This window comes from Theropithecus gelada, chromosome 3 (genome assembly GCF_003255815.1).
Source record: "Theropithecus gelada isolate Dixy chromosome 3, Tgel_1.0, whole genome shotgun sequence".
Classification (NCBI taxonomy): domain Eukaryota; kingdom Metazoa; phylum Chordata; class Mammalia; order Primates; family Cercopithecidae; genus Theropithecus; species Theropithecus gelada.
The window spans coordinates 37,593,404-37,618,031 of record NC_037670.1 but is presented as its reverse complement, the minus strand read 5'-3'; positions in this window follow the sequence as shown (position 1 = coordinate 37,618,031).

Here is a 24,628-nt window from a genome sequence, read left to right as displayed (position 1 = left end):
TGGAACCAGAAGTCTCCTCCAAAGGTTTTTTTTTTTTTTTTTTTTCCCATCAAAATTAGCTTATATGATGGCTCTGCTGTGTCTTAACCTGTGATCCCTAAAGAAAGATCCTGAGACAAAGTCTTAGGTGGAGCACTTTATTTGGGAAGTGATTATCCTAGAGAGCAGGAATGAAAGAAAGAAAATAGAACAAGGTACAAGACAAATTCAATATGAGAATGATTTTTCAAATTGGTGATTGGTGTTTGATCTCCTGGACTCTTTGAAGGACTCTTATGGAATATATCTCAAAACTATCTGCCTGGGGAAAGAAAGAAGAAGCCATTTATCAATTGGTTTTTATCCTTCACAGGACATTATCTCCCCTAGTGCTCAGACTGCACACTCATGAGAGGTCAGCAAGCTTCCAATAACAGCCAATGCTAATGCTCCAGAAAAGCCTTTAACAAAAGTCAGAGGTCCATAGTAAGGTACTATCAGGGGAACCAGCCCCCGATAATTCAACATGAGTCCTTTTCTTTTTCCCTAAGTGTCAGCTGGTCTGAACAATAAAAGGAAAGAGTACAAAAGAGAGAGATTTTAAAGCTGGGTGTTCAGGGGAGACATCACATGTCGGCAAGTTCCGTGATGCCCCCCAAGCTGCAAAACCAGCAAGTTTTTATTAGTGATTTTCAAAAGGGGAGGGGTGTATGAATAGGGTGTGGGTCACAGAGATCACATGCTTTACAAGGTAATACAATATTACAAGGCAAATGGAGGCAGGGCGAGATCACAGGACCAGGGTCAAATTAAAATCACTAATAAAGTTTCGGGCATGCATTGTCATTGATAACGTCTTACCAGGAGACAGGGTTTAAGAGCAGACAACCGGTCTGACCAAAATTTATTAGGTGGGAATTTCTTCATCCTAATAAGCCTGGGAGCGCTACAGGAGACCAGGGCTTATTTCATCCTTTATCTGCAACTGTAAAAGACAGACATTCCCAGAGGGGCCATTTTAGAGACCTCCCCCTAGGAACGCATTCTCTTTCTCAGGGCTGATCCTTGCTGAGAAAAAGAATTCAGTGATATTTCTCCTATTTGCTTTTGAAAGAAGAGAAATATGGCTCTGTTCCACCTGGCTCTCAGGCAGCCAGACCTAATGGTTATCTCTCTTGTTCCCTGAACATCGCTCTTATCCTGCTCTTTTTTCAAGGTGCCCAGATTTCATATTCTTTAAACAATTTGTGCAGTTAACACAATCATCACAGGGTCCTGAGGCAACATTCATCCTCGGCTTATGAAGATGATGGGACTAAGAGATTAAAAGACAGGCATAGGAAATCACAAGAGTATTGATTGGGGAAGTGATAAATGTCCATGAAATCTTCACAATTTATGTTCAGAGACTGCAGTAAAGACAGGCGTAAGAAATTATAAAAGTATTAATTTGGGGAACTAATAAATGTCCATGAAATCTTCACAATTTATGTTTTTCTGCCATGGCTTCAGGCAGTCCCTCCGTTCAGTGTCCCTGACTTCCCACAACAAGGTACCAGGTGAAAACTCCATCAGATGGTATCTGTACAGAGCTAGTCAAATCCTTCACAGACCTAGTGTCACAGACGTATACGAAATAAAAGATGGTACTGTGTCCAATACAGCCTTCCTCTAGTATTACACAGTTTCTTGCATGCCTTCTCTCTCTCTTTTTATATCTTAGCATTTAATATCTGCAAAAAAGTGAATTATTTGTTAAACACCCTAAAACATGTTAATCATATTTAAATTTTAAAATGTGGCATCAATGTGAAATAGTGCATTCAGCCCTCTGTATCAGGAGACAAACAGTGATGCCTGCCCAAGACTGCAGAGAGCAGAGACACAGCTGCACTCTCTCAGCACAATCCCCAACCTTCAGGAAGAAAGATGCCAATCACAGCATATTATTTTAAAAGTATTCTAACATAATAATTATACATATCACATGCAAGCTTTTCCCCCCTTTAAACTATTCTCTAAATTTGGCCAAACAAACTATTTGATACAAAAATCATGGCAAAGAGCAGGGTTCCCTGCAGGACTGTGTGGCAAACCCTCTGACATTCTTTTGCCTTGGCAGATAAGTCAAAACAAGGACAATCTAAAAAGAGGCCATTCCCTCCCCCAGTTAGCAATTCAAGGGTTAGATCTGAAATAGAGCAAGGGAAACAGACACATACACACTCAAACACGCCCCACCCCAGCAACTCTCATAGCTGACAATGGCTGCATTTCATTACAAGTGAATGATTTCATGATAGCTTTGCTATTTCAAAAAAAAAATCAAGTAGAACGCTCAAGCACGGCTATTTCCCTTCAATGTAAGACAAAAAACAGCAGTCTGGCATGGCTTCTTTTACATCCCAAGTGTTACAAAGGTCTCTGCAATCTCCAACCAACCCCGGTGTCTACAAGGGCATAGTATAAAGGATTGATGGACCAGTCCCTGCTGCTGTCATCAACCTGAGGTCATAACTAATATCTACCATTAATCTTCTTCATCATCTATTTTCATTTTGCCTTGACCAGTATTTTGGCAGCCCGAGGCTTTTCTGGTTGGATAACCTAGACCTTCATCCTTGAGAAATCTTAGTTTTTATTTGTCTCGTCTTGCTTGGGCCAAGGTTGCTCAATTTCTCATTTATAGTTGTCAACGAACGTGGAAGCATCCAAAGAGAACCCAGTGAATTTCCAAATTCCAGAGCTACTCCTACCTGATACCACGGTGCAGCATCAGTCCTACCTCCTCACACAGCAATCAGACTCAATTATCCTGCCCATAATAGAACAGCCCCTTTTTGCCTGCTGATCCTCTGATTTGGGGGTTCAAGAGTGACCAGGAGTTCAGTAGCTTCATTCACTGGAACTCTTACTCTGTCCTCCACATGTGTGTTCTACCCATGAGAACCAAGCATTTCATTCCAGAAGATCCTAAGGCTGTGAAGATGAAGACTGTCCCCAAGTGTATCGCTGGAAGTGACAGTGAAAAAAGCCAATCCCACTTTCACGCCTTGGTTCCCAGACCCCAGTTTTCCAGCCATGAGCAAAACAAGAGCAGCATATATCGGCCATTTTTCTCTGAAATCAGAACCTAAGACAAAAGCTCATATACCACGCCCAAAATGTTTTCATCAACACAAACTGAAACTGTACCCATTAAACCATAACTCTCACTACCCCCTCTCCAAAGCCCTTCGTAGACTATTCTACTTTCTAGCTCTGTGAATTTGACTTCTAGGTGCTTCATATAAGTATAATCAGACACTTTTTATCTGACTTCTATTCAACATATTAGAAGTAAGAGGAAATAAAATTGGAAATGAAGAATTAAATTTACCTCTGTTCACAGATGATAGAATTATATATTTAGAAAACCCTGAAAAATCCACACAAAAAACTGTTGAGTGGTGATAATTACATAACAATGTGAGTGTACTTAATGCCACTGAATTGCACACTTAAAAATGGTTAGAATAGTAGATTTTACATGATGTCTATTTTACCACTATTTAAAAAGAAAACCAAACTGGTTTTGATTTTTCTTAAGAATTGAGAAAAATGCCAGCTCAGTAGTCATACGCCGATACCAGAGGCTATACAGAGCACATGTGGCCTAGCAGCTCTGTTTGAGGATGCAACTCCTGATAAACTCATGGCTATGTGAGCGCAGGCAAGGGAAGGCACGTTTTAACTCCAGGAGTCAGAAAATCCATCATGGAGTTATCATATGCTCGAGACCTTGAGAACAGAAGGAATTTCCACAGTGGAGGATGGGAAGGAGATTACTCCAGGGTTTCCAACTGCAGATGCAAAGACATTGTCTCTTCTGCCTTGAGAATATTGAAATCTTCTTTATTTGATTATCTTTTGGACCCACTCTGAATAGCTGCTAAGATAATTTTCATTCTTATAATTGCTGACTAGTTGAGAAGAAGAGGTCCCCACCTACAGAGAAGAAAGGAAGAAAGAGGTGTCCAGAGAAATCCAGGGTCCCCCCCTTCCCATTCAAGGCCATCTGAAAGTATCTCCCCCTGCTTTTTAAGTTCATCGAATGTGTTTAAGAAACCTGCAGTTTCCAAGTCCATCAGCCTGTTGAAACAAAACAGCTATAACTATAAAACTGAGATCCTTTTAAGATTTTCAATCCTTAGAATTAAAGATATTTATTACAAAATGTAGTTGTATTAAATCATATATGTCAAAATATTACAAATGTGTATTTCATATTAGATAGCTGTTAGTCAAGAACACAAAATTTCCTATCATTTTTCCTAGTGCTCCATTTTTTTAGACCTTTTCTTAATCTATGTTTCTTGTCTAAGACCAAATACAAATGAATCAAAAGTCATTTCAATGTTACATACTGGGTTTCCATACATCCCTGTTGCATCTTTATCAATAGCCTTGCCCAGAGTACACTTTTGTGCGTCCTTCTTAAAAGCAACATCATTTTTTCATAGTACAGAAATGAAGATTTCATATAACCCCGTCAGGTTCCTTACACAGACCCAAGTTAAAAAGCATCATCTCAATGTCAGTCTCTTGGCTGTCTGCAGGGTAATATGGTGAATTGCTGCCTGTGCTGTAATTTTGTCAGCTCTTTAGTAAATTACACTCAAGGATAAAGAGGACAGAGCTACCTACTGACAAACAACATTCTTTATTCTCCTTTTTCTACAGTGTACTGAATAACACCATAGAGCGTAAGTCATCATATACCCTATATAACAAATGTGTAATTACAACACATGAAGCCCAAAAAATGAGCTTCAAAGAATATCATGTTTTTTTTTTTTTAACAGGAAGTGGAAAGATGTTTCAGAACAGTGAGCAAAGTTTAGACGCTGAAATCTTTTAGCAGCATGATGCTTTTGAACATCTGATCTAGGTTTTTATTCTGCTAGCTACATGTATATTTTAGCCTTTGGTCTTGCATTAAAACACCAGTTGCAAATAACGTTAGAAAAATTGGGAATAGAGGAAGGAATATTTCTATTTACTTTATTTTTTAAATTCTGCATATATAAAGGACATTGCTTGTGGCATCACTGACTCTTTGCAACAATCTTATAAAGTCGTCATTATTAGCATCATGTTACAGGAGAAGCTGTGAGTTGCTGTCAAACTTGCTTACTATCAACCTCTGAAGAGATGAAACAGAGAGTCATACAAGATCTGTTTAAATCCAGTAGCCTTTGACACTTTAAACTTCAGAACACATTGGATTCACAGGCATAAAATTGCCTTAGAGTTTGTAATTTCATGAAAGCAAAAATTCAGCTTTTCCTTAACAACGAATTTAGCATGTATGCCTTGAAACTGGCTTATTAAATAATACGAAAATGTTCGTTGTGGCTATTTGACCTCCTAATGCTTAGTTTTATTTAGCAAACATCAAAACAAGATATGTATTAATCCAAAGCAAATATATTTTATTTAATTGGATTAATTATTAATAGTTCACTAACATCATACTGTAGGTATTTTTCTTTTCTATAAATGTTTTATATTCCAGCCTATTTAAAACTTTAGCAACTGAATCCTTTAAAGGACGTAGGTCACACATATTTTCAAACCAACAAAATAGTAAAATTCAAGGAACATTAGACGGAATAGGGAAGATGAAAGAAACTAAGACATTTAGAAGAATGGAGTTCTTCTGCCACCTTGTGGTTATTCTGTGTTATAACCAGAGGTACATTAAAATATTCAGGGAATTCTTCAGTCAGTCTCTTCAGCCAGGTGTGGCCGCGTGGCTGAGCTCTGGCCAATGGAAGCTGGCCTTGGTCTTTATTGAATGTGGTTATCGTGTTTCCATTTTTTAATTCCTGAATATCACAGCTAATTTTGGTATTGGTGACGACCTCTTTTTTGAAACTTTCTCTTGTGCTGGGTTTAGATTTTTCTCTTCTTGTTTTTCTCCTGTGAAACAAATAAGCATCTTTAGATTTCTAAGCATCCTTAGATTTCATCAAAGATCATCACTTCATCACATCAAAGATTTCACTTCACTCTAGCCAGACTGTCCTCCCTCATTCTCCTGCAACACCTCACACATGGTCCGCTTAGGGTCTTCTACAACCTAAGGTCCCTGGCTGCAACACTCTTTCCTCTGACACCCATATGGGACCTACTCCACCTCTTTCAAGTATTTGTTCAAATATTTGTCTCTCAGTGACCACCGTATTTAGAAATGCAACTTCTGCTAACAAACTCCTTATTATTTTATCTTACTTTTTAACAGCAGTTATAACATTCTAACATACTACATAATTTTAATACTTATTATGTTTATTGTCTTTTTTTACATGAATATAAAATCCATGAGGGCAAGAGAGTTTGTTTACTTCACTGCTGTGTGCTCTGAAACAAACAAACAAAACTGCCTGGCACGTTGTAGGCGCTCAAAAAATATTTGTCCAATTACGGAATGAAAGAATTATAACTCCTTCTGTTGGTTAAAGAAACCTGTGGTATAGTGTTTAGCCTCACAAGTATTCAGACACACAAATTAACACAAAGTATCATTTTTTTCTACAATATTAATGAGTCAATTTATATAACCTTTCAATATAATTTCTAAAGCAAGGGAGAATTCAGTGAATTTCATACTCACGTTTTTGTTAAATTGGGAATTATTTTTAAAATAGTTTGCATAGTCATTAAAATTTCATAACCTTTGACCCAGTAATGCCATGTATTTAGGACATGTATTGCAACGAAAAAAATCCAAAACAAACAAACAAAAAAACACATAGGTTCCATGTGGCCATTTACTGCAGTATTATTAATAATGATAATAAACTGAAAGAAACTACATGTCTAATAATGAAAATAATAAATTATGTTAACTCTATGCAGTGAACTATGTTGCAACCATTATAATCATAAGGACTGTACTAGAACCTGAAAAATTATTTATGGAACATGTTATAGTACAGTGAAATTTTAAACTATGTAATTACACAGTTTTTACATGTATTTAGGAAAAGATTATAAGGAATGTGTCAAAATTAGAATTCTTACATATGGGCAATAAATTAAATCTTGTTGCCTTCATTTCCCAAATGTTCCAATTTATCACCAAAGTTTTGGCAACTCTTTAGTATTTGAAAGGAAAAATAATTATCTTATTCTCAAGTGCTTGACCTTCACCTGAAGTGAATTTGTTCTAAGTTCCAAAAAGTGGTTATTACTTGCTTTTATTGTATTCATCAAGAACAATTTACATCTCTATGGAAATAGCTTTAGTTAGAGTCATTAGTTAGATTTAGTTAAAGTCTTTAGTTAGATTTACTAACACGAAATGAGACATTTAGCCAATAAATTCAGGCTGAATTTAACATTAATTCAAGAATTAAAGTGCTGTTCGTTTTTAAATGGGTGTGTTCTACCTAACTACCTGCATGGGTTTAGCTTATAATTGGTTTTGTGGATGTGACTAGGTCCATCATCCTGTCACATTTGAATAAATAGGACTGCCTATAACTGTCTCTCTTTTACACACATCTGTGCCCATCAGTTCATAGCACATTCCCCCAAAATTAATGGGAAACAGCAAGGAGAACAGGGGCTTAGACAAAGGAACTCAAGGCTTGAAGTGACCTCCTCAAAAACTGGCTTCCCCCCACCCTTTATAGCTGAACTGACCTTCAGCCCTTACCGAGTCTTGTTTGGTAACACCTTGCTTCATCTCTCCTTCCTTACCAGCCCTCACTCGGGCTAGCCTTTAGCTTCTGTCTGATGTGGCCTGACTTACTGTTGAGACAGGTTTTTTTTTTTCCAGATACCTTGCTGAGCAAAGATTTTGGTTGTGTGGATTTTGCTGTGTTTGGATTTAGGCTATGGCCTAGTACTACTGTTGTAGGATTTTCTCCTTAGTTCACCTAAGAGCCGGGTCCTTGTCACACAGCCATGAAATATTAGGCTCACAGACACTTTAAAGGGTGATAAAAATGGAATTTATGGGGCAAAAAGGAAAAAATGGGAAATGGGGACTCTCAGCAGAGAGAGAGTCCTGCTATACAGGCTTCCGTCCTCACAGATTGAGGCCCAGATTCTAACCAGGAAGAGGAGGGGTCAGGGTCGTCTGCCCTGCAAACGGTGCAAACGTCTGTGGCTCCACCCCGAGTGCGCACTCCTCCCAGTGTGCAGGGCGCCTGAAGTTTCTCTGCGGACCCCTTTCCACCTGGCTGTCTCACTACCTTACTGACCCCTATGAGAGGCAGTGCTCTCCCTTGCATTGTCTCCTGCCTGCGTAACTCTCTGCCACCTGCCCCTCCCCAGACAACACTGACAGTGTGGGGATTAACTTTTTGGGTCATCCTATTAACTCCTCAGTGTGAAAAGAAGTCAGACCAACCATTCATTGCTTCTCTTCCTTGTAAAGCTAAAGATCCACATGATAAAAATAAACAAAAACAAAAGACAAAGAACCCAAACTCTCTCTAGGGGTCCTCTAAAGACCCTCCCTAGTGGGAACATTTCACTCTTCACCCCACTGTCAGGCTTGCCGCATGGCTTACTTTGGATAACAAAAGGTGAGCAAACTTTATATTCTACATCCAAGAGAAGCTTTCAGAGCCATCACATCATCCTTCCATTGCTTTGTATTCCCTCTGCCAAAGACTAACAATATCCTAGATAAGGGCTGCTTCTTCCACTTAAGTCCAGAAATGAATCAGAGCAAGTGTCCTGCAATGAAATTTAAAAAGAAAAAAAAAAAAAAGAAAAAGAAAACCAAAACCAAAACCAAACCAAACCAAACCAACAAACAAAAAAACTGTGTTATTATAGATTACTAAAATGTTTGGAGTCATGTGTTACCACACATAACCCAGCCAACACCTCCTGGTTCATCGTGTGGCTCCCTAACAACACTTAAGGAGACAGCATGATATCGTGGGCTCACTGGCTACCTGGGTGACCTCGGACAAGTTACCTAATCTCACTGCACCATCTGTAGCATTGAGATAATACCTACTGCGTGAGATTGTTGTAATAAATAAATGAGTATATAATAAATGCTCAATAAATGTTAGCTGCTGCATATTACAGTTATTCTACAACAGCACTGATTTCATCCTAATCCTGTGTATTCAGTATCCAACAAAGTATTCAAATCCTATAGTACTCCATCTGGGTACATTTTCCAAATGTCTTTAATTGACCATGTCCTTTTTGTTTAGTCCCTTCATATGGCCCCTTCTGTTGGCTTCCTTTTGCCATTGTTTTTTTTCTCTTTTCCCTTTAAGCTAGCAAAGACTATAACATATATTTAAACAGGATCCAAATACCTTTGATATGGATTGGCCATGTCCCCATCCAAATCTTATCTTGTAGCTCCCATAATCCTCACGTGTCAAGGGAGGAACCCAGTGGGAGGTAATTTAATTATGGGTGTGGATTTTTCCCATGCTGTTCTCCTGAGAGTGAATACATCTCACGAGATCCGATGGTTTTATAAAGGGCAGTTCCCCTGCACACACTCTCTTGCCTGCCACCATATAAGATGTGCCTTTACTCCTCCTTCACTTTCCACCATGATCGTGAGGCGTTACCAGCCATGTGGAACTGTGAGTCCATTAAACCTCTTTTTTTAAGAAAATTACCCAGTCTCAGGTATTTCTTCATAGCAGTATGAAAATGGACTAATACAACCTTCAGAATATTCAGCTCATCTTCACTTAATTCTCTTGAGTTTTATACTTTCATATATTTCGATCTGTTCTCTGCCTTAAACCAAACTCCAAATACATCATTTTAAGTACCAAAATTTCTGCTCAAAGGACATTCTAGGACATAGTATGTTCAATTTGTAAACACTTAGAAATACCTTAAATGGTCACAAGTTATGGTGGCAGAGTCTCAAGGAAAACTCTTTTTAGAAACCATTCTTTTCTACTTTCATGTTCTTAAGGGTGGGGAATAATGTTGTTTTCTGTTTTCTCTACATGAGACAATTATACAAAAAGACAACCTTTGTTTCTTAGAAGTCCTATAATTTTTGTGTCTTTAGTTTCTTTACCGCCTTCTATTTTTCCCACGCAAAGCATCTTTAATCATCTGTGACACTGATTTTTACTGCAACCCATTTTCTGGATTCTATAAACAGAGACACAAGCTTTAAATTACCAAAATCTCACTGTTCAAAAACACCTCATTTTTCAAGGCAAGAAAATAAAATAAAAAGTTCTTTCTCAAAGTCATAACAATTCTTTTCTGCTCAGCTTTCTAGATGCCTAAGGGCTTTTTGATTGTTCTTATTCCCTGACTTTCTAGCTATCCATCTGACCTTCAGCTTCTCTGTCAATCCAATTGGTTCATTATTTTCTTACCAAAATCATCTTCTTAAAATTTAAATTTGATCATTTTACTTTCTGGGGAAGAAAACCTCCATGTGCTCTCCAATAGCAATAGAACAAAGGTCAAATTACTTTGCATAATCCTTATCGCTATCCTTTTCTTTCCTAAAGCCCCTTCTTCCCCTCATTCCTGTGACATCACCTACTTCCCCTTCTCTGGCCTTATTCCCTAGCTCCTTTCCAGTCTCCTCCTTTTCCTTCTAGATCTGTGAATGTAGAAATGCTCCACAAGTATGCCTTCAACCTTCTGCTTTTCTCTCTGTATATCCTCTTCCCAGAGAGCTCAAATGTTCCCAAGTTGTCCCTGATAACTACCTCCAAACACCACCTTGAGCAGTGCTACCCAACACAAATATGTGAGCTGCAAACAGAAACTACACATGTAGTTTTAAAATTTCCAGTAGCCACATTTAAAAAGTAAGGAGGAGCTGATGGACTTATTTTAATCATATATTTATTTAACTGAATATATTCAAAATATTATGATTTTAACATGTAGCTAATATTCTTAAATTGACATATTTTATATTTTGTAACTGTCTTAGAAATGGATGTACATTACACTTACAGTATATCCCAGTTAGGATTAGCCACATTTTGTTAGTCACAGTCTTCAATGGCCACATGTGCCCAATGGCTACCATATTCAACAGTGCAGATCTAATGCTCTAAACACTTTCTCCAAGTGTGTCTTTGCTAACCCACTCAACATCTGCCCAAGAATGCCCTCCCAGCACTTCAACCTCCAGGTCTAAAACAAAATACATTTCCCTCCTGCATTCCCTAGTGCCTCATAAAAGTACCAGCTCCCCTTCCTGACTTCCTTGTAGCTACCAATAGGCCCCCAAATAGACCAATACTTGGGTTCTATAACTATTCAAATATTGAGGAAGCAGAAGGAATCTTTCAGGTCGTCCTATCCAACCCCTAGGATTTTCCTCTACAGAGGGGTTCCTAACATTTGGCTAAAGCTGTGAGCCTCCTGATATTGTAGGCAAAATGTGCCTACCTGGATTTTTCTGGCAAAAAAAAAAAAATCTTTAGCTTTAAACAAGAGTTTAAACACCATGACCCAGGCTCAGCTCTGCCTCTTCTCTCTTCTGTAATGGCCACACCCAATTTATTACCAAATCCTGCTCATTCAGCCTTCCAGGTCTCTCTAATGCAAACCTACTTCTCCCTTCCCACTACCACTGACTTAAGATTTTGCGCATATTTCTTGGAGTGCTTTAGCTACAAGAGCAAGAGACTCTGCCAGGGATCAATGGGGCCAGTCTGCTATTACCAAAAGAGTGGCTATAGCTTGATCACACATGAATACCCAAGATAGATTCAACTAGGCTGAAAAGATTAGAAAGCAGAATCAAAACCAGGTCAGTGGGAAGATGAACTCTGACTAGTGCTGCAGCCAGACTGTAGCAAGGGATGTCTCAGCCATTGAAGAGGTCATGTCTGACACACCACTGGGGTCCTTGGTTTGTAAATCTCAGTGCTCTAAGAAGAGAATGGCTGAGTTGTGTTGTTTTGTTTTGTTTTGTTGTTTTAAGGAACCCTCAGTATTTCCCTGTTCAGATACGTGGGGCAAACCTGACCTTCCTCTGCTGTGCTTGCATCCTTGTCAAACATATTGGTTCTCATCTCTGCAAGATATTTTCTGGCATCCTCAGGCTACCAGAATTGTGGGGGCATTGTAGGGGAGCATTCTCTGTGTCTGAGTAGAGACTGTTTCCCTCCAAAGTCTGACGATTCCTCCAAGTCTCTACCTTTTCCAGATCTAGTAACAGATTTCTGGAAGTTGGACTTTGAACTACAACCTTGACAAATGATATAGTCTCAATTCTCCACTCTTTCACTGGATTTTACTCCCCATTGCATTCTGCAACCTCTGATAAATTAAACATCCTCTTTTAAACATATGATAGCACTCCTCTTCTTTATATCCTTTTTAAATATATAATTTAGTTTCTGGGATACATGTGCAGAATGTGCAGGTTTGTTACATAGGTATGCACGTGCCATGGTGGTTTGCTGCACCCATCAACCCATCATCTACATTAAGTATTTCTCCTAATGCTATCCCCTCCCCTAGTCCCCCAGCCCCCGACAGGTCCTGGTTTGTGATGTTCCCCTCCCTGTGTCCAAGTGTTCTTATAGTTCATCTCCCACTTATGAGAAGATGCAGTATTTGGTTTTCTATTCCTGTGTTAGTTTGCTAAGAATGATGGTTTCCAGCTTCATCCATGTCCCTGCAAAGGACGTGAACTCATCCTTTTTCATTGCATAGTATTCCATGGTATACATGTGATGCATTTTCGTTATCCAGTCTATCATTGATGGGCATTTGGGTTGGTTCCAAGACTTTCCTATTGTAAATAGTTCTGCAATAAACATACTTGTGCATGTGTCTTTATAGTAGAATGATTTATAATCCTTTGGGTATATATCTAGTAATGGGATTTCTGGGACAAATGGTATTTCTAGTTCTAGATCCTTGAGGAATCACCATACTGTTTTCCACAATGGTTGAACTACTTCACACTCCCACCAATAGGGTGAAAGCATTCCCATTTCTCCACATCCTCTCCAGCATCTGTTGCTTCCTGACTTCTTAATGATCGCCATTCTAACTGGCATGAGATAGTATCACATTGTGGATTTGATTTGCATTTCTCTAATCACCAGTAATGATGAGCTTTTTTTCATATTTTTGTTGGCCACATAAATGTCTTCTTTTGAGGTGTCTGTTCATATCCTTTGCACATTTTCTGATGGGGTTGATTTTTTCTGGTAATTTTGCTTCAGTTTCTTGTAGATTCTGGATATCAGCCCTTTTTCAGATGGATTGTAAAAATTTTCTCCCACTCTGTAGGTTGTCTGTTCACTCTAATGATAGTTTCTTTTGCTGTGCAGAAGCTCTTTAATTTAATTAGATCCCATTTGTCAATTTTGGCTTTTGTTGCCATTGCTTTTGGTGTTTTAGTCATGAAGTATTTGCCCATGACTATGTCCTGAATGGTATTGCCTAAGTTTTCTTCTATGGGTTTTATGGTTTTAGGTCTTATGTTTAAGTCTTTAGTCCATCCTGAGTTAATTTTTATATAAGGTGTACAAAAGGGGTCCAGTTTCAGTTTTCTGAATAGCCAGTTTTCCCAACAGCATTTATTAAATAGGGAATTATTTCACCATTGCTTGTTTTTGTCAGGTTTGTCAAAGATCAGATGGTCATAGATGTGTGGCGTTATTTCTGAGGCCTCTGTTCTGTTCCATTGGTCAATGTATCTGTTTTGGTACCAGTGCCATGCTATTTTGGCTAGTGTAGCCTTGTAGTATAGTTTGAAGTCAGATAACATGATGCCTTCAGCTTTGCTCTTTTTGCTTAGGTTTGTCTTGGCTATACCAGCTCTTTTTTGGTTCCATATGAAATTTAAAGTCGTTTTTTCTAATTCTGTGAAGAAAGTCAATGGTAGTTGATGGAGATAGCATTGAATCTATAAATTACTTTGGGCAGTATGGCCATTTTCATGATATTGATTCTTCCTATCCAAGTGCATGGAGTGTCTTTCCATTTGTTTGTGTCCTCTCTTATTTCCTTTAGCAGTGGTTTGCAGTTCTCCTTGAAGAGGTCCTTCACCTCCCTTGTAAGTTGTATTCCTAGGTATTTTATTCTCTTTGTGGCAGTTGTGAATGGGAGTTTTTGGCTCTCTGTTTGTCTGTTACTTGTGTATTGGAATGCTTGTGATTTTTACATTGATTTTGTATCCTGATAATTCACTGAAGTTGCTTATTAGCTTAAAGAGATTTTGGGCTGGAATGACTGGGTTTTCTAAATATACCATCATGTCATCTGCAAAGAGACAAGTTGACTTCCTCTCTTCCTATTTGAATATGCTTTATTTCTTTCTCTTGCCTATTTGCCCTGGACAGAACTTCCAGTACTATGTTTAATAGGAGTGGGGAGATGGGGCATCCTTGTCTTGTGCCAGTTTTCAAACAGAATGAAGCATTCCAGTTTTTGCCCATTATGATATTGTCTGTGGGTTTGTCATAAACAGCTCCTGTTATTTTGAGATACATTCCATCAACAACTAGTTTATTGAGAGCTTTTGGCATGAAGGGGTGTTGCAGTTTATCAAAGGCCTTTTCTGCATCTGTTGAGAAAATCATGTGGTTTTTGTCATTGGTTCTGTTTATGTGATGGATTACCTTGATTGATTTGCATATGTTGAACCAGGCTTGCATCCCAGGGATGAAGCCGACTTGATCGTGGGGGATAAGTTTTTGATGTGCTGCTGGATTCTGTTTGCCAGTATTTTATTGAGGATTTTCACATCGAAGTTCATCAGGAATACTGGCCTGAAATTTTCTTTGTTATGTCTCTGCCAGGTTTTGGATCAGGATGATGCTGGCCTCATAAAATGAGTTAGCCAGGAGTCCTTCTTTTTCTATTTTTTGGAATAGTTTCATAAGCAATGGTACCAGCTCCTCTTTGTACCTCTGGTAGAATTTGGCTGTGACTCCCTCTGGTCCTGGGCTTTTTTAAGTTGGTAGGCTATTAATTACTGCCTCAATTTCAGAACTTGTTATTGGTCTATTCAGGGATTCGACTTCTTTCTGGTTTAGTCTTGGGAGGGTGTATGTGTCCAGAAATTTATCCATTTCTTCTAGATTTTCTAGTTTATTTGCAGAGAGGTGTTTATAGTATTCTCTGATGGTAGTTTGTATTTCTCTGGGACCAGTGGTGGTATCCCGTTTATCATTTTTTATTGTGTCTATTTGATTCTTCTCTCTTTTCTTCTTTATTAGTCTGGCTAGTGGTCTATCTATTTTGTTGATCTTTTCAAAAATCCAGTTCCTAGATTCATGGATTTTTTGAAGGGTTTTTGTATCCCTATCTCCTTCAGTTCTACTCTGAACTTTGTTATGTCTTGCCTTCTGCTAGCTTTTGAACTGGTTTGCTCTTGCTTCTCTAGTTCTTTTAATTGTGATGTTAAGGTGTCAATTTTAGATCTTTTCTGCTTTCTCCTGTGGGCATTCAGTGCTATAAATTTCCCTCTAAACACTGCTTTAGCTGTGTCCCAGAGATTCTGGTACATTGTGTCTTTGTTCCTATTGGTTTCAAAGAACTTATTTGTTTCTGCCTTAATTTCATTATTTACCCAGTAGTCATTCAGAAGCAGGTTATTCAGTTTCCATGTAGTTGTGTGGTTTCGAGTGAGTTTCTTAATCCTGAGTTCTAATTTGATTGTACTGTGGTCTGAGACACTGTTTGTTATGATTTCTTTTCTTTTGCATTTGCTGAGGAATGTTTTACTTCCAATTATGTGGTCAATTTTAGAATAAGTGCGATGTGGTGTTGAGAAGAATGTATATTCTGTTGATTTGGGGTGGAGAGTTCTGTAAATGTCTATTAGGTCTGCTTGGTCCAGAGTTGCAATCAAATTCTGAATATCCTTGCTAATTTTCTGTCGTGTTGACCTGTATAATATTGACAGCGGGGTGTTAAAATCTTACACTGTTACTATGTGGGAGTCTTAAGTCTCTTTATAGGTCTCTAAGAACTTGCTTTATGAACCTGGGTGCTCCTGTATTCGGTGCATATATATTTAGGATAGTCAGCTCTTCTTGTTGCATTGATCCCTTTAACATTATGTAATGCCCTTCTTTGTCTTTTTTGACCTTTGATGGTTTAAAGCCTGTCTTATCAGAGACTAGGATTGCAACCCCTGCTTTTTTTTTTTTTTTTTTTTTTTTTTTTTTTTTTTTTTTTTTTTTTTTGAGACAGAGTCTGGCTCTGTCGTCCGGGCTGGAGTGCAGTGGCCGGATCTCAGCTCACTGCAAGCTCCGCCCCCCGGGTTTACGCCATTCTCCTGCCTCAGCCTCCCGAGTAGCTGGGACTACAGGCGCCCGCCGCCTCGCCCGGCTAGTTTTTTGTATTTTTTAGTAGAGACGGGGTTTCACCGTGTTCGCCAGGATGGTCTCGATCTCCTGACCTCGTGATCCGCCCGTCTCGGCCTCCCAAAGTGCTGGGATTACAGGCTTGAGCCACCGCGCCCGGCCGAGCCTATGTGTTTCTTTACACGGGAGATGGGTCTCCTGAATACAGCACACCAATGGGTCTTGACTCTGTATCACATTTGCCAGTCTGTGTCTTTTAATTGGGGCATTTAGCCCATTTATGTTTAAGGTTAATATTGTTATGTGTGAATTTGATCCCTTCATTATGATGCTAGCTGGTTATTTTGCTCATTCATTGACGCCCTTTCTTCATGGTGTCAATGGTCTTAACAGTTTGGTATGTTTTTGCAGTGGCTGCTACTGGTTTTTCCTTTCCATATTTAGTGCTTCCCTCAGGAGCTCTTGTAAGGCAGGCCCGGTGGTGACAAAATCTCTCAGCATTTGCTTGTCCATAAAGGATTTTATTTCTCCTTTGCTTATGAAGCTTAGTTTGACTGGATACGAAATTCTGAGTTGAAAATTCTTTTTATTTAAGAATGTTGAATATTGGCCCCCACTCTATTCTGGCTTGTAGGGTTTCTGCAGAGAGATCTGCTGTTAGTTTGATGGGTAACCTTTGTGGGTAACCCAACATTTCTCTCTGGCTGCCCTTAATATTTTTTCCTTATTTCAACATTGGTAAATCTGATGATTATGTGTTTTGGGGTTGCTCTTCTAGAGGAGTATTTTTGTGGTGTTCTACGTATTTCCTGAATTTGGACGTCAGCCTGTGTGGCTAGGTTGGGGAAGTTCTCCTGGATAATATCCTGAAGAGTGTTTTCCAACTGAATCCATTCTCCCCGTCACTTTCAGGTACACAAATCAAACACAGGTTTGGTTTTTTCACATATTCTCATATTTCTTGGAGGCTTTGTTCATTCCTTTTCATTCTTTTTTCTTTAATCTTCTCACTTTATTTCATTAAGTTGACCTTCAATCCTTGATATCCTTTCTTCATCTTGATCGATTCAGCTATTGATATTTGTGTATGCTTCACAAAGTTCTTGTGCTGTGTTTTTCAGCTTCATCGGGTCATTTATGTTGTTCTCTAAACTGGTTATTCTAGTTAGCAATTCCTCTAACCTTTTTTAAAGTTCTTAGCTTCCTTGCATTGGGTTAGAACATGAGGAGTTTAGTTCAGAAGAGTTTGTTATTACCCATCTTCTGAAGCTTACTTCTGTCAATTCATCAAACTCATTCTCCATCCAGTTTTGTTCCCTTGCTGGCAAGGAGTTGTTATCCTTTAAAGGAGAAGAGGTGTTCTGTTTTTCTGAATTTTCAGGCTTTTGTGCTGGTTTTTCCTCATCTTCATGGATTTATCTACCTTTGGTCTTTGATATTGGTGACCCTCAGATGGGGTCTCTGAGTGGGCATGCTTTTTGTTAATGTTGATGCTATTCCTTTCTGTTTGTTAGTTTTCCTTCTAATAGTCAGGCCCCTCTGCTGCAGGTCTGCTGGAGTTTGCTGGAGGTCCACTCCAGACCCTGTTTGCCTGGGTATCACCAGAAGAGACTGCAGAACAGCCAAGATTGCTGCCTGTTCCTTCCTCTGGAAGCTTTGTCCTAGAGGAGCACCTGCCAGATGCCAGCCAGAGGTCTCCTCTATGAGATGTCTGTCCACCCCTGCTGGGAGGTGTCTCCCAGTCAGGAGGCATGGGGGTCAGGGACGAACTTGAGGAGGCGGTCTATCCATTAGCAGCTCTCGAGCACTGTGCTGGGAGATCCACTGATCTCTTCAGAGCTGGCAGGCAGGAACGTTTAAGTCTGCTGAAGCTGCACCCACAGCCCCCCATTCCCCCAGGTGCTCTGTCCCAGGGAGACGGGAGTTTTATCTATAAGCCCACGACTGGTGCTGCTGCCTTTCTTTCAGAGATGCCCTGCCCAGAGAAGAGGAATCTAGAGAGGCAGTCTGGCTTTGCGAAACTGCAGTGAGCTCTGCCTAGTTCAAACTTCCCAGCAGCTTTGTTTATACCGTGAGGGGAAAACTGCCTTTCCAAGCCTCAGCAATGATGGATGCCCTTCCCTCCACCAAGCTTGAGCATCCCATGTCAACTTCAGACTGCTGTGCTGGAAGTGAGAATTTCAAGCCAGTGGATCTTAGCTTGCTGGGCTCAGTGGGGTTGGGATCCACTGAGTTAGACCACATGGCTCCTGGGCTTCAGCCCCTTTTCCAGGGGTATGAACAGTTCTCTCACTGGTGTTCCAGGAACCACTGGGGTGTGAAAAAAAAAAAATCCTGCAGTTAGCTGGGTGTCTGCCCTAATAGCCACCCAATTTTGTGCTTGAAACCCAGGGCTCTGGTGTTGTAGGCACCCAAGGGAATCTCCTGGTCTGCAGGTTGTGAAGACCATGGGAAAAGTGTAGTATTTGGGCCGGAATGCACTGTTCCTCATGGCACAGTCCCTCACAGCTTCCCTTAGCTTGGGGAGGGAGTTCCCTGACGTTTTGCCCTTCCCAGTGAGGCGACACCCCACCCTGCTTTGGCTCACCCTCCGTGGGCTGTACCCACTGTTTAACCAATCCCAATGAGATGAGCCAGGTGCCTCAGTTGAAAATGCAGAAACCACTCACCTTCTGCATTGATCCCGCTGGGAGCTGCAGACCAGAGCTATTCTTATTCAGTCATCTTGCCAACTACCCCTTTATATTCTTATTAGTGTTCCACATGGAAAAAATCCATGAAATCAAAACTCCCTAGCATTGAACTCAAGACCTCCCTGGGATCTGCTTTCAAAAATACCTTTGGATTATATCTTTTCTATTTTTCTACCCAAAACTAACACTCCAGAAGAGGGCTATCAGTACTTTTTATTTTTTTGCTATTCATTTGCCTCATATTTCCCAAAGGACAATTCCAAAGCTATGTAAAATCAATAGCATTAGGTGAGAGTCACTGCACCCTGAAACACAGTCTCCAGTGTAGGCATACCAAGGCATGTTAATGAAAGCAAAGAAACTGGCCATGAATAATTTAAAGTTTCTAAATTGTCTGAACTTCTCAGGCCTAGGAGTCCTGTTTCAAATTTATAAACTCACCCATGACAGCCTTTATCAGAGCCCCTGCCCCTCCATGCAAAGCTGAATAGGCAGACAACAGTCACACTCCTTATACCAGACACTGAAACTGAAAAATGCCCCCAGATTCCTACAAATGAGACTAAAGTGCCCTCTAGACATGTTTTGGCCCTGAAGCAAATTCCTGTTTGGACGTCCTGCCATCTTCTCACTTCCACAGAGATTTAAGCCACCTGGAAAACGCTGATGTTTCACAAAGCAAAGGGACAGTGAGAACATCTACTACGTGTCTCTCAAGCAAAGGCAATGTCTCCGAGATCAAACCCTTCAGCTGTTCACTGAAAAATCTCCCGTTTTACACTAGCACTATCACTAAAAGCATGAGGTTTTGTTTCTCCCACAGACTGCTCACTCATCACAGTACACATGGCTGTCACATCATTAAGGTCCTTATCTCTACTCACCAGCATAACCAGAGTCAAACTTGAGAGAATACTGAGGGTGTTGAGTTGTCTGTGTCATTCATCAAAATGCCTGCTTGGGAAAAAGCAGCTCATTGCTGGAAAAAAATAATGCTTCAGTCTTCATATCTCTCTTTATAACTCTCTTCATACCTCTCTCTCCTCAGAGAGAGAATATCCAAAGCTGCCAAAATTCAAAAAGACTCTCTCCTTGATCTAATTCTAGTCAGGCTCCTCTAAACCCTTTAGACATCGACCTTGGTGTCCATCCTTGTCATGCCTGCATGACCCAGTTGTAGCAAAAATCCTATCAAGTCAGTTTAGTGAGAATCCTCACCCTTGATAACTGATTACAGTCCTCATCTTCACCATCCCCTAAGTGATGTCTAATCATCCAGGCCTGCCTTCAGCAAGAATCCAATCAAGTCAGTTTACCCAGAATTCTTCCTACCCCTTATGATGGTTAATGTTGAGTGTCAACTTGATTGGATTGAAGTATGCAAAGTATTGTTCCTGGGTGTATCTGTGAGGATGTTACCGAAGGAGATCATCATTTGAGTCAGTGGACTGGGAGAGGCAGACCCACCCTCAGTCTGGTGGGCACCATCTAATCAGCTGCCAGTGCAGCTAGGATAAAGCAGGCAGAAGTTAGGAGAGGACTTGCTGAGTCTTCCCAGCCTTCATCTTTCTCCCATGCTGGTTGTTTCCTGCCCTCGAACATCGAACTCCAAGTTCTTCAGCTTTTGGACTCTTGCACTTACACCAGTGGTTTGCCAGGGGCTCTCAGGCTTTTGACTACAGACTGAAGGCTGCACTTCCGGCTTCCCTACTTTTGAGGTTTTGGGACTTGAACTGGTTTCCTTGCTTCTAAGCTTGCAGACAGCCTATTGCGGGACTTCTCCTTGTGATCGTCTCAGTCAATACTCCTAATAAAGTTCCTTTCATATTAACATCTATCTTATTAGTTCTTTCCATCTAGAGAACCCTAATACAGCCCTTAAGTTTCCTCTTACTAAGTTTCCACCCATTGACTTTCACACTTCTGTTTGCCTATAAATCCCCCTCGTTTGCAGTATATTCAGAACTGAGCCCAGTTCTGTATTGAGGTCTCTTTCCCCCTGTTGCAATATCCTGAATATAATCTGCTTTCTCATGCTCTAACTTCTGTCCAGTTCTGATTGTCTTTGACATCGTCAACAAACCATTTCCCAGCACCTCCTGTTCAATCAATAAGGATTCACAGAGTTTATATACATCCTTGGGAAATGAATGAGAGGCTGTTGGTTTCTACGCAAAATTCCTTGTGAATTAGGAAAGGCATTTCGTTTAAAAATTATATTCTATAATTTGGAAAGGATGCATTTATTTATTTATTATTTTTATTTTATTTATTTATTTTACGAGATGGAGTTTGGTCTGTGGCCCAGGCTGGAGTGCAATGGCTCACTGCAACCTCCACCCCCCAAGTTCAAGCTATTCTGCTTCAGCCTCCCAAGTAGCTGGGACTACAGGCACACACCACCACTCCCGGCTAGTTTTTGTATTGTTAGTAGAGGTGGGGTTTCACCATGTTGGCCAGGCTGGTCTAGAACTCCTGACCTCAAATGATCCACCTGCCTCGGCCTCCCAAAGGGCTGGGATTATAGGTGTGAGCCACCGTGCACAGCCTGGAATGCATTTATTTTAAAATAAGTTTATTCAAAAGAAATATACTTATTTGAATCTGGGCTAAATATGATAGATGAAATGGTAATTTAGAATGTCCAAGCTCTTCTCAATAATGTAACAAATCTCTCTTACAGCACACATTAATATTATGACTTAAAGATCCTTTTTAAAATTCTAAAAAACAAAATAAGAAAGGAAGAAATTGAGGGGAAAAGGAAGGGAAGGAGAGGAAAAAGGCAGAAAAGAAGATGGGAGGGAGAGAAGGTAGGAGGACAGAAGGGAAATAGGAAGCAAGAAGAGAAAGGAAGTAGAGAAGGATAAAGAGAAAATGAGGTAAAAAAACAGAGAAGAAAAGTAAGAAAGAAGAAAGGAAGAAAGGAGAGAAGGAAGGAAAGAAAGAGGTAGAGAGAAAAAGGAGGGAAAAAGCATCTCAAATCACATTAATATAGTAAATGCAATGCTTTATTAATCATGTAGAAAATTACATCAATTAATCATTACTTTTCCATGTGTAATTAAAATATTAAATTATTTTGCTTGCATTAATCATGGTTAGTGAAAAGCTGCTAACATTACTTTTTCTACAAATTTTTATTAATAAATATAGTGAAAATACGAGTTATTTATAAAATTAAACAAAAGCTTTTAAGATGAAGGATTATAATTTGAAAGTCTTTGCAGCTGTAATTCTTCCCAAACAGCTGGAAGATGGGATCTTTGTTGCCCTCATCTTATGCTGGGTGTGCAATGATGAGGTTCTCTAGATTCTGAAGTCAAACTCTGGACTCTAGAGGGAATCTGGAATTTTCGGTGCTTGCTAATAAATAACATAAATACAGCTCACCCACTCAGTCTTATTTCTTAGCAACAGCAGAAAATGCATCTGGTATGTGCCTTGCCCTCAGTAGTTCCTCAATACTCCTCACATGTGAAAAAATATTGTTTTTTGTGTTTCGGAATATTGCCAGTGAACTACAGATAAGGCAGCGAGTGTAATGAAAACAAAAATAAAATAGAAGTATATAAATAACTAAAAAGAAACACAAATTACCATTTGTTTCTGTAAATCTTTGTATATTTTGGGGAAATCTATATTTGCAGGAATTTGGAGGAAAAGTCAACATGAAACAAAGGTTTTCCAGGTGTTCATTAGAGTGTCACAGGTAGGGTTCTCTGGAAGAAACATGGAGGTGGGGTTTGAGGTCACAGCCTACGAAGGGAAGGGAGGGGAAGAAGGATTATGCAGAAGCCACTCTGGGATGCAGGTGCCTCCAAGATGATCCATGTGCTTTGTTTCCTCCGAAAATAATACACTGGAAACACTTTGGGGCCTTTTTTTTTTTTTTGGCGGAGTCTTGCTCTGTTACCCAGACAAGAGTGCAATGACGCAATCTTGGCTCACCGCAACCTCCACCTCCTGGGTTCAAGCAGTTCCCCTGCCTCAGCCTGCCAAGTAGCAGTGATTACAGGCTCACACCACCATGCCTGGCTATTTCATTTTTTTTTTTTTTTTCGTATTTGTTGGCCAGGCTGGTCTCAAACTCCTGACCTCAGGTGATCCACCTGCCTTGGCCTCCCAAAGTAGGGGACATTGTTCTTAAAAAGTTAAAGGATACAAAATTAAAAAGCTAGATAGGAGGAATAGGTTCTAATGTTCTAGACTACTATAGGATGATTATATTTAATAATAATAAACATTATAGTTTCAAATAACTGAAAGAAGGATATTGAATGTTCCTAATATGAAGCAATGATAAATGCTTGATGACAGATATGCTAATTACCCTGATCTAAGCACTATACATTATATGTATCAAAATATCAATATGTACCCCCAAACATGTACAGTTATTGTGTGTCAATTTTAAAAAGAAAAATAGTTTGGATGGATCCTCAAAATGTTCTATCTCATTCAGCTTTCATAAGTGACATGTATTAAAAGTTTTTGATTAAAAAGGAAACTTTTTATGAATTATGATTGTGACAAAGATTTGTTCCAGCTTTTGAATGTTCTCCTAGGCCTATCTGTGCACTTTCTTGTAAAACACGGTTTTAGCAAGAACCCTGCTAACTTTAGTAAGAACCCTCCATCCTTGACATCTAATCAGGTTCCTAACCCTCCACCACCCCCCAGATGATATCTGATCATCCTGGTCTATCTTCAGCAAGAATCTAATTAGTTCAGTTTGGCCAGAATCCTGCTTACTCCTGGTGTTATTTCTTAGCAATTTTCCATGCATGACCCCTACCTTCCACCGTGGCTATAAATTCCCTCTTGTCAGTACTGTATTTGGAATTAAGCCCAATCTTTCTCCCACTGCAAAATCCCACTGCAATGGTCTCTATATTATAATGGTCCTGGATAAACTTCCTGTTATTTAAAGTATGGTAGTACTTTAAAGTGTCATTGATTTTTTTTTTCTTTAACCATTATTAGGGAAATACACCAAAATGTTAAAACTGGTTGTAGATATTTTTCTGCTTCTATGTACTATTCTTCATTTACCTGTTATCAAGAGTGAACATGTATAACTCTTAAGGAAGTTATAATTATACAATAAAATCCAACACCAAAAGGGGTGAGACAAGTGTTTATGGGGCAAAGAGTGTGAAATAAGAAAGTTTGGATCTAAAAAAATTAAAAATTAACAATGGTTTATTTTGATTAACTGGAATTATAAATAATTTTATTTTCTTTTTACTTTTCCAAATTTCTTTTTCTTTTCTTTCTTTTTTTTTTTTTTTTTTTTTTAACAGAGTCTTGCTCTGTCTCCCAGGCTAGAGTGCAATGGTACAATTTTGACTCACTGCAGCCTCCACCTCCCAGGTTCAAGCGATTCTCCTGCCTCAGTCTCCAGAGTAGCTGGGATTACAGGCACCTCCCACCACATCCAGCTAATTTTTGTATTTTTAGTCGAGACACGGTTTCACCATGTTGGCCAGGCTGGTCTCAAACTCCTCACCTCAAGTGATCTGCCCTCCTCAGCCTCCCAAAGTGCTGGGGTTACAGGCATGAGCCACCATGCCTGGCCTACTTTTCCAAATTTCTTAGAGAGAGGAGTTATTACCTGTATTATGGGGAAAAAAGCAAGTCCTTCAAACACTT